Genomic DNA, 11,369 nt, shown 5'->3' with positions numbered 1-11,369 from the left:
AATTTTGCCCTAATTTTGGAGCTAAGATTGGAATGAAAGAGGAAATGACATTACAAGCAGAGCACTGAAAATTGGAAGAAGAATTTGAAATTAAACAAATTAATATTTTTTTTATGTTTTATTAAAATACTTAATAATATTATAATAATTTCGATAAAGGAGTGAAACAGGACCGAATTATTAATTTTATATCTTATTAATGTTATATATTAACATTGTACTAGCTTCATCGCTTAAAGAATTTCGTTAAATATCTCACAGTCTTGCCAACAATCTAATATTTATAGACTAATGAGATGCAACATAATTTTAATTTAAAATGAACGATTAAAATTTTCCAAGAAGTTTTTCATAGAGTCCTTTAAAAGTAGTGTCTGATGTTTTGTCGTGCTTCCAAATGTTTGTTGAGTGGGGGTAGGAACACTGGTGCAACACGGCCTTCGCAGCTGACATTAGCAGGAAAATCGCATCGTTCCTTTTGAGGATCATAGAAAAGATTAGACGGACAAGCGAGTGATAATGTTTTACCGCTGACGCACATGTGATAGTGGCTACACACATTATGGGCTACAAGTTTGCCGTTCGAACCTTCTTGAGCACATAAAGATAATGCCTGTTTCGGATCACAGTTACAAGGACCAGTATTGACGTTTTCCTCACCTGGAACGACTCTAGTGCCACATTCGACATTCTTGGACCATTCACAAGTTTGGGTGATTGGGCTAAAGAATAAGTTCGAAGGACATTTAAGAGTTACGGGATTTCCAGATGAGCACATGTAAAATTTATCGCAGTCTTCGTGAGCCACTAAAACTCCTTCGGATTCTTTTTTCGAGCAGATCACAGCTGTTGTATCTTCGTCTTTGTTGTTTCCGTTACCGTTGTCTCCCTGGAGCTTTCTATCTCCACAATCAACGTAGCGTGGCCAATCACATTTTTCGGTAAGCAAGTTATAGAGTAGAGTGCTCGGACAAGTCAAAGTAACGGGAATAGCATTGGAGCACGTATAGAATTGATTGCAATTTTCATGAGGAATGAACGTGCCTTCTGAATTACCTCTTGCACAAATAGCTTTTACTTCACTGGGGCTAGTGTTGGTGTTGTTGTTAACATCATTCGGTTCTATTGTAATACAAAAGTTAAGATCATCACTCTTATCAGGAATTATTCTATCTCCACATTCAACAGTACCAGGCCATTCGCATCTTTCTAAATGTGGATCATAAAGAAGGTCTTCAGGGCAATTTAATGGAACCGGTCGCTTATTGAAACATTTATAGAACTTATTGCAATGTTCATGTGCTATTAGAATACTGTCAGATCCTTCAGCAGCACAAATACTTGGGGCTTCACTGGGGTTGCATTTGCAAGAGCCTTCACCACCTCCGCCGCCACCGCCACTGCCTCCACCTCCACTGCCGTCTTCTTCATTGCAATCAGGTATTATTCTGTCTCCGCAATCAACAGTATCAGGCCATTCGCATCTTTCTAGATGCGGGTCATAAAGTAGATTTCCTGGGCACTTCAATGCTACTGGTAGTCCATGGTCACATTTATAGAACTTATTGCAATATTCGTGAGCGATTAAAACACCATCAGAGCCGTCGGCAGCGCAAATACTTGGAGCTTCACCAGGGTTGCAGTTGCAAGAGCCACCTCCGCCACCACCACCTCCACCTCCGCCTCCGCCGCCACCACCACCACCGCCTCCACCGCCACCGCCTTCTCCACCTTCACCTCCACCGCCACTACCACCTCCACCGCCGCCTCCGCCACCACCACCGCCGCCACCGCCGCCGCCTCCTCCTCCACCACCAGATCCCTCATCGCCACCATTGCCTCCGTCTTCTGGATCGGGAATTATTCTGTCTCCACAATCGACAGTATCAGGCCATTCGCATCTTTCTAGATGCGGATCATAAAGTAGATTTCCTGGGCACTTCAATGCTACTGGTAGTCCATGGTCACATTTATAGAACTTATTGCAATATTCGTGAGCTATTAAAACACCATCAGAGCCGTCGGCAGCGCAAATACTTGGGGCTTCACCAGGGTTGCAGTTGCAAGAGCCACCTCCGCCACCTCCACCTCCACCTCCGCCGCCACCACCACCACCGCCTCCACCACCGCCGCCTTCTCCACCTTCACTTCCGCCGCCACCGCCGCCACCACCGCCGCCGCCACCGCCGCCGCCACCGCCGCCGCCACCGCCACCGCCTCCTCCTCCACCACCAGATCCCTCATCGCCACCATTGCCTCCGTCTTCTGGATCGGGAATTATTCTGTCTCCACAATCGACAGTATCAGGCCATTCGCATCTTTCTAGATGCGGATCATAAAGTAGATTTCCTGGGCACTTCAATGCTACTGGTAGTCCATGGTCACATATATAGAACTTATTGCAATATTCGTGAGCGATTAAAACACCATCAGAGCCGTCGGCAGCGCAAATACTTGGAGCTTCACCAGGGTTGCAGTTGCAAGAGCCACCTCCGCCACCACCACCTCCACCTCCGCCGCCACCACCTCCACCTCCGCCGCCACCACCACCACCGCCTCCACCGCCGCCGCCTTCTCCACCTTCACTTCCGCCACCACCACCGCCGCCACCGCCGCCGCCACCGCCGCCGCCTCCACCGCCGCCACCAGATCCCTCATCGCCACCATTGCCTCCGTCTTCTGGATCGGGAATTATTCTGTCTCCACAATCGACAGTATCAGGCCATTCGCATCTTTCTAGATGCGGATCATAAAGTAGATTTCCTGGGCACTTCAATGCTACTGGTAGTCCATGGTCACATTTATAGAACTTATTGCAATATTCGTGAGCGATTAAAACACCATCAGAGCCGTCGGCAGCGCAAATACTTGGGGCTTCACCAGGGTTGCAGTTGCAAGAGCCACCTCCGCCACCACCACCTCCACCTCCGCCGCCACCACCTCCACCTCCGCCGCCACCACCACCACCGCCTCCACCGCCGCCGCCTTCTCCACCTTCACTTCCGCCACCACCACCGCCGCCACCGCCGCCGCCACCGCCGCCGCCTCCACCGCCGCCACCAGATCCCTCATCGCCACCATTGCCTCCGTCTTCTGGATCGGGAATTATTCTGTCTCCACAATCGACAGTATCAGGCCATTCACATCTTTCCAGATGTGGATCATAAAGTAGATTTCCTGGGCACTTCAATGCTACTGGTAGTCCATGGTCACATTTATAGAACTTATTGCAATATTCGTGAGCGATTAAAACACCATCAGAGCCGTCGGCAGCGCAAATACTTGGGGCTTCACCAGGGTTGCAGTTGCAAGAGCCACCTCCGCCACCTCCACCTCCACCTCCGCCGCCACCACCACCACCGCCTCCACCACCGCCGCCTTCTCCACCTTCACTTCCGCCGCCACCGCCGCCACCACCGCCGCCGCCACCGCCGCCGCCACCGCCGCCGCCACCGCCACCGCCTCCTCCTCCACCACCAGATCCCTCATCGCCACCATTGCCTCCGTCTTCTGGATCGGGAATTATTCTGTCTCCACAATCGACAGTATCAGGCCATTCGCATCTTTCTAGATGCGGATCATAAAGTAGATTTCCTGGGCACTTCAATGCTACTGGTAGTCCATGGTCACATATATAGAACTTATTGCAATATTCGTGAGCGATTAAAACACCATCAGAGCCGTCGGCAGCGCAAATACTTGGAGCTTCACCAGGGTTGCAGTTGCAAGAGCCACCTCCGCCACCACCACCTCCACCTCCGCCGCCACCACCTCCACCTCCGCCGCCACCACCACCACCGCCTCCACCGCCGCCGCCTTCTCCACCTTCACTTCCGCCACCACCACCGCCGCCACCGCCGCCGCCACCGCCGCCGCCTCCACCGCCGCCACCAGATCCCTCATCGCCACCATTGCCTCCGTCTTCTGGATCGGGAATTATTCTGTCTCCACAATCGACAGTATCAGGCCATTCACATCTTTCTAGATGCGGGTCATAAAGTAGATTTCCTGGGCACTTCAATGCTACTGGTAGTCCATGGTCACATTTATAGAACTTATTGCAATATTCGTGAGCTATTAAAACACCATCAGAGCCGTCGGCAGCGCAAATACTTGGAGCTTCACCAGGGTTGCAGTTGCAAGAGCCACCTCCGCCACCACCACCTCCACCTCCGCCTCCGCCGCCACCACCACCACCGCCTCCACCGCCACCGCCGCCACCACCGCCGCCGCCACCGCCGCCGCCACCGCCGCCGCCACCGCCACCGCCTCCTCCTCCACCACCAGATCCCTCATCGCCACCATTGCCTCCGTCTTCTGGATCGGGAATTATTCTGTCTCCACAATCGACAGTATCAGGCCATTCGCATCTTTCTAGATGCGGATCATAAAGTAGATTTCCTGGGCACTTCAATGCTACTGGTAGTCCATGGTCACATTTATAGAACTTATTGCAATATTCGTGAGCTATTAAAACACCATCAGAGCCGTCGGCAGCGCAAATACTTGGGGCTTCACCAGGGTTGCAGTTGCAAGAGCCACCTCCGCCACCACCACCTCCACCTCCGCCTCCGCCGCCACCACCACCACCGCCTCCACCGCCACCGCCTTCCCCACCTTCACTTCCGCCACCACCGCCGCCTCCGCCGCCGCCACCGCCGCCGCCTCCTCCTCCACCACCAGATCCCTCATCGCCACCATTGCCTCCGTCTTCTGGATCGGGAATTATTCTGTCTCCACAATCGACAGTATCAGGCCATTCGCATCTTTCTAGATGCGGATCATAAAGTAGATTTCCTGGGCACTTCAATGCTACTGGTAGTCCATGGTCACATTTATAGAACTTATTGCAATATTCGTGAGCGATTAAAACACCATCAGAGCCGTCGGCAGCGCAAATACTTGGAGCTTCACCAGGGTTGCAGTTGCAAGAGCCATCTCCGCCACCACCACCTCCACCTCCGCCTCCTCCACCGCCGCCGCCACCACCACCACCGCCTCCACCGCCGCCACCTTCTCCACCTTCACTTCCGCCGCCACCACCACCTCCACCTCCGCCACCGCCAGATCCATCATCGCCAGGGCTACTTTCCTCACTTTTAGTTTCATCACATTCTTTATCGTTATTTCCATCTTCGCAATTACAAAGTAGTCTGTCACCACATTCAACATTATGCGGCCAATCACATTGGTTTGTATAAGGGTTAAATAAAAGATTGTTATTACAAACCATAGTCCTTGGACGACCGTGAAGACAAATGTAATATTTATGGCAAATTTCATGAGCTATGAGAATACTATCAGACCCAGGTCGCGCACAAATCTCTGGTGCCTCCGCTGGATCGCAATTACAAGTCTGCTCATTGTCATCGCTTTCCTTACTCTCATTGTTACCAGGGTTTTCATCCTTTTCAGGGATAGCCCGGTTTCCGCACTTTACATTGTGAGGGTAATCACAACGCCTAGCGCAAGTATCGAATAGAAGATTGCCGGCACAAGTTTGTGCCACTGGCCTTCCGTGCGCACACTGATAAAATTGATTGCAATTTTCGTGCGGAACGAGACCACCATTATTAGCTGGGAGGGCACAAAGTGATGGCGCATCACTAGGGGCCCAGTCGCAAGTGTTTTCATTTTCATTGCCGTTGTCTTCACCTTCCCAATCGCCTTCATTGTCGTTACATTCGGTGCGATTGTGGACTTGATTTGTTATTCTATTTCCACAATCAACGTTGTGAGGCCAATCGCACACTTCGATGACCGGATTGTAGAAGAGTCCTTCAGAACAACAAAATGGAACAGGCTTTCTATTGGCGCATTTGTAGAATTTGTCACAACGTTCGTGCGCTACGTGCAGATTTGCAGAGCCTAATGCACTGCAAATGTTGTTTGCTTCTTCGGGATCGCAGTTGCATACTAATCTGCCATCGCTACCTAAAAACTCACGCCCCTGTGCAAAGAATATTGCACAGAGCAATGTGAGCAATGTACCTGAAAACAAAAAAACCCATAATTAATGTTTGCAAACCTTCAACCGTTGATATTATTAGCTTAGTTTTATCATAATCCTTTTTTCCTTACGTAATATTTTTTAAATTTTATACTTAGGTAATAATAATATTATGATTATTATACAGGGGGGGATACCTTGTATCCGGCTAAGTACCTCCAGCAAATATGAGCCCCATATACATTGGCTCTCCGTAAAGTAAGTAAAGGATCAGATTAGTAAAAAATACCGGGCTCCCTAAGCCTGCTCTTAGTGTTAGCACTGAAGGCGTCTAATGCAAGAGTTATTAAATCTGTAAGGACGTGTCTAGGGCGTTAACGGTGACTGGCTCCTGCGTGATAAGGATTTGACGATTGTCAGCGGCGGCATTAATAAGGCGATTATCATGACGCATTTTCTTATCGAAGTAACAATCCGACGCTGATTTCATATGTTTTCGGATCGATACCTTTTACCTTTCTACCGTTAAACGGTAGGCAGCGGCTTGGCTCTGCCCCTGGCATTGCTGACGTCCATGGACGATGGTAATCACTCGCCGTCAGAGGGCTGTATGCTCGTCGGCAATTTAAAAAAAAACGAGGCCTAGGCCGTTGTGTAAGTTGACGAACCACTGAGCTCCGACGGATAATTATTAATAATTATTGACGTGAGTGTGCAGGCCGTGTGAGCGAACACCGCACTCGCGTAAGTCATGACGGGCCTTATGCAATTTTTGTAAAGTGTCACCTTGTTCCGAAGGGACATTTTACTCCGCTTACAGATCGTAGGGTAGAGTCGCCGAGAACAAACGCGGTACGGTTGCGGAGTGGCCTTTACGTACCACCACCCCATCAAGCAAACGATCAGACTAACATACGTACATTATTAAAAATACATACATAGGACATGGATACTTTCAATATCTGACGCGCTTGAGTATGTTTATGCAACATTTTTTTTTTACATTGTTGAAAATCTATACCCGCTCATCCCACCGATGTAAAGATATAGATTACATTTGTATAACATTTTTGAAGTTATACTTCTTTAGGCGCGTTATGAAAAATTGATGAGAGTGAAATTTTACGATGCGCGCACACCGACACACAAAATTAACAGAATGACGTTGCCCACTAAATCGTTCATTACAATACGACCGACGTAACTTGGCGAGTCTGAATATAGTTGCAGGTGAACTTTTGCGCATGTACACTCGTAAAAAAAAGGGTTATTAGCATTCATTTTTTAGTAATATAAATGACAAAATTATTATTTAATATAATTCATACTAAATATTATTAAAGTTAAATATTTATTATTAATTATTTAATATTTCAAAAAAAAAATATATATATATATATATAAATAAAGTATAACTTCTCACGCGCGTACATAAGTACACATACACGCACCCTTTTTTTATTAACTAACTTTGCAACCCAATAGGTCTCTATGCGGCTCGAGAAAATCCCCATTTAGCATCGTGGGCTCCTCTGCTATTAACACATATCATTTCCGGTTTTGTTGGTAATTTTTTTTTTTGTTTAAAGCATTTTTTATTTATTTTTAATCACTTTAAATCACTCCAGTAGTGTTTAAGAATTCACACTTAAAACTCACCTTTCATTTAATTAGCACTATCCACTAGTAGTAAAGTTTGCGATGTTGCACAGAAACTGATAGCTTAATAATTGATTGCACATTATTTATACGTTCCTACTGATTTAAATTTATTCACTACTGATAATCGGTTTGATTAAAACAAAACACTGATTGAGAAGCAATTTCTGAGAAATTAAAATATGACGATAAGTCGTAATTATGACAAAGGCCATACTTCAATGCAGTGTTAATAAAATTTTCGTACGTGAGTCAATAAAAACTTCACAACTCACGCAATAAAACTAGGAGCAAGAGAACATACTTCCAAAATGCATTTGGAAGGGTACGTCCTGAAAAAAATTCCCTGAATTGCACCTCAATAATTTTAGGATATTTTTTTATAACATTATATACCGATCAGATTGGATCAGATTATAATATACACATCAGATATTTGAAATCGGCGCGACGATTTTATACTTTTTAATAAATAAATAAAATGTCCTTTTACAAAACAATATACTGATATATTTATGTAGGTCGTATAATGTTAATGTTTAGTCACTGGTGTGTTTCTCGTTGGTGTTTGAGGATTTACATATTTCAAAGTATGTACAGTAGCATCGCCCGATTAGCCTCCTCCCAGCGATAGGCAAAATGTACAGACGACCGATTCGTAAACGTCTCAGGGAATTTATTACCTCTAAAGGCATCCTAATTAAGGAACAGTTTGGATTCCGCGACAAACACTCGTGCATCCAACAACTGCATCGCCTCACTGAGCATCTAAGTAGGAATAAGTAGACCTAAATCCGTTCCCAAACTTCTTCTTCGATATGGCGAAGAGGTCGTTTTTTTTTTTTTTTCATTCCGATTTGAGCAACCGACGCGCGTGGACGTGCTCATTGTTCGTTCGATCGCCCGACCTCGGTTCGTGGCACATCTGGCGTCCAAGTGTTTTGTCGGAAGTGACTACCGGTGATAATAGATCATTGTTCGTGGCACATCTGTGGCCCAAGTGTTTCTCGGAATTTGTACCTGCGCCTAATTGCAAGGCATTGCCGCCCGGGAACTGTGCAGTGGTTCTATTCACTCTAATTATATTCTATTTATTCTATTCACTAAAATTTCTAAAATTCCTAGAATCGCTTCGGCCAATTTAGTGTTACCGACGCAGGGGCCTCGCCGCAAGGCGAGCGCGTGGTTAAGTCCCGGGGCAGCCCCCCCTGGGCAGTCAGAAGAAATGGAGTTCTCTCCAACCAACACACTGCTCGCGGAATTCTTAAGCGAGAAATACCCGGCCCTCGAATCAGAATTTTTAGCTTACAAAGCTAAACGCGCCGTGAACTGTTCTGCCGTGCCCGCCGCGCCCGCCGTTTCCGCCACGCCTGCCGTTCCCGCGTCCCCTGCAAGCGCGCGCAAAACTCCCGCGCCGTACACCGCAGCCTCCGTCGCGCCCAGCACACCGGTGTCCCCTATACTCTCGCGAAAAACCCCCGCGTCTACCGCGGCAGCTCCTGTTCTACCTCAGCGATCGTCTGCGGCCTCCGTCGCGTCCGCCGCTCCCGCGCCTTCCTCCTCGTCCTCCGACTCTGACTCGGATATGGAGGTTGACCTCGTTCCCGCCTCATTGACAGATGGATTCACCCTCGTGCAAAAGGGTAAGAAGCGCGCCGCAGAGTCCCGAGCTTCCGCGGCCGCTAAAATAAGCAAAGCCGCGAACGCGTCGCTCCCCCGCCCTCCGACCCCCGTCGCTCCCTGTCCTTGTGCCACGCCGTCGCCGCGTCCGGTGGCACAAACGAGAAATCAGGCCCCTCCTCGGTTGATTCTTCAAGAGAAGGCTGCTTGGGACCGTGTCTCCCTGGCCCTTAAGGCCAGGAACATAAGTTTTGTCAGTGCCCGTAACCTCGCGAACGGGATACAGATAAAAGTAGCAACACCCGACGACCATAGGGCCCTCTCAAGCTACCTCCGAAAGGAGCGTATAAGTTATCATACGTATACGCTCCAGGAGGAGCGTGAGCTCCGTGCAGTCATACGTGGCATCCCCAAGGAGTTAGATGCCGAGCTCGTAAAGGCCGACCTACTGGAACAAGGCCTACCCGTAAACTCCGTGCACCGCATGCACACAGGACGCGGGAGGGAGCCATACAATATGGTTCTCGTCACCCTCCAGTCTACCCCCGAGGGTAAGCAAATCTTTAACGTCCGAACGGTCTGTAGGCTTTCCGGAATCACCGTGGAAACCCCTCATAAAAAAGGCACTCCGAGCCAGTGCCACAATTGTCAGTTGTACGGGCATTCTTCCCGCAATTGTCACGCGCGCCCTCGATGCGTCAAGTGTTTGGACGATCACGCCACGACTCTTTGCACTCGCGACCAAAAAACCGCAACGGAACCACCTAGCTGCGTCCTGTGCCGAACACAGGGTCACCCCGCGAATTATGTGGAATAATATCGTGGATGCCCCCGAGCCCCTAAAATAAATCGCCGCGTCGCGCGCCAAAACCGCCTCCGAGCTTCCGGCCCTGACATCAAAGCCACGGCACCCTCTGTGCCGAAGGCTAAGCCTGCCTTCGTGCCGGCGCCGGTGCCCAGCGGCTCGGCCTGGGCTAAACCGTTGCCGTACACGAACACGGCTGTAGCTCCCTCCCCCGCGATTCGTCCCGCCCCCGCGATACGTCCCTCCCCCGTGATTCGGACCTCCCCCGCGACCAGCACTCCGACCGCGTCCGACAATCTCGCTCTAGCGATCGACTTTTTTCAGTCGATCAACTTTGAGCGTGTTAATGCTTTGGGTGACGCCATTCGCGCCGCCTCCACTGCACAACACTTCATCGCCGTTGTACAAGAAGACGCTGACGTATACGCGTCGTTAAATACGTACGTCCTCCCCTCACTCCGCCGGTAATCAATGGCGTACATAAGTAGAATAAAGCCCCTATCCGTAACGATAGGATTTTTTAACGCTTACGGTCTCGCAAATCAACGTGATCAGGTTTGTGATTTTTTGCGTGACCATCAAATTGACATCTTTTTGGTGCAGGAGACCCTGCTTAAGCCCGCGCGCCGCGACCCTAAAATCGCGAACTATAACATGGTTAGGAACGACAGGCTCACTGCACGTGGTGGTGGTACCGTCATTTACTATAGACGAGCCTTGCACTGCGTCCCACTCGACCCCCCCGCGCTTTCTAACATCGAAGCATCAGTATGCCGAATCTCACTGACTGGACACGCGCCGATCGTTATCGCGTCCGTTTATCTTCCACCGGATAAGATCGTTCTAAGCAGTGATATCGAGGCGCTGCTCGGCATGGGAAGCTCTGTCATTCTGGCGGGCGACCTAAATTGTAAACACGTCAGGTGGAACTCACACACCACAAGCCCGAATGGCAGGCGGCTTGACGCGTTAGTCGATGATCTCGCCTTCGATATCGTCGCTCCGCTAACCCCGACTCACTACTCGCTAAATATCGCGCGTCGCCCGGATATACTTGACATAGCGTTATTAAAAAACGTAACTCTGCGCTTACACTCGATCGAAGTATTTTCAGAGTTAGATTCAGACCACCGTCCCGTCGTTATGAAGCTCGGTCGCGCTCCCGATTCCGTTCCCGTCACGAGGACTGTGGTGGATTGGCACACGCTGGGCATCAGCCTGGCTGAATCTGATCCACCATCGCTCCCGTTTAGCCCGGACTCTACCCTGTCTCCTCAGGATACCGCTGAAGCCATAGACATCTTAACGTCACACATCACCTCGACATTAGATAGG

The 11,369-nt window shown here is 49.3% G+C and overlaps 1 pseudogene across 1 annotated transcript; it reads right to left on the bottom strand.

The window, feature by feature from the left end:
- Nucleotides 1-241: 241 nt before the first annotated feature.
- LOC101736329 (uncharacterized) lies at nucleotides 242-7,723 on the bottom strand (annotated as a pseudogene). Its single transcript, XR_005245916.2, has 2 exons — nucleotides 7,610-7,723; nucleotides 242-5,991 (listed from the first exon to the last, which is right to left on the bottom strand). The product of XR_005245916.2 is annotated as an uncharacterized LOC101736329 (transcript).
- Nucleotides 7,724-11,369: the final 3,646 nt, after the last annotated feature.

This window comes from Bombyx mori, chromosome 21 (genome assembly GCF_030269925.1).
Source record: "Bombyx mori chromosome 21, ASM3026992v2".
NCBI lineage: Eukaryota > Metazoa > Arthropoda > Insecta > Lepidoptera > Bombycidae > Bombyx > Bombyx mori.
Note: the sequence above shows the minus strand (reverse complement) of the source record. Positions and strands in the feature narration are given on the sequence as shown.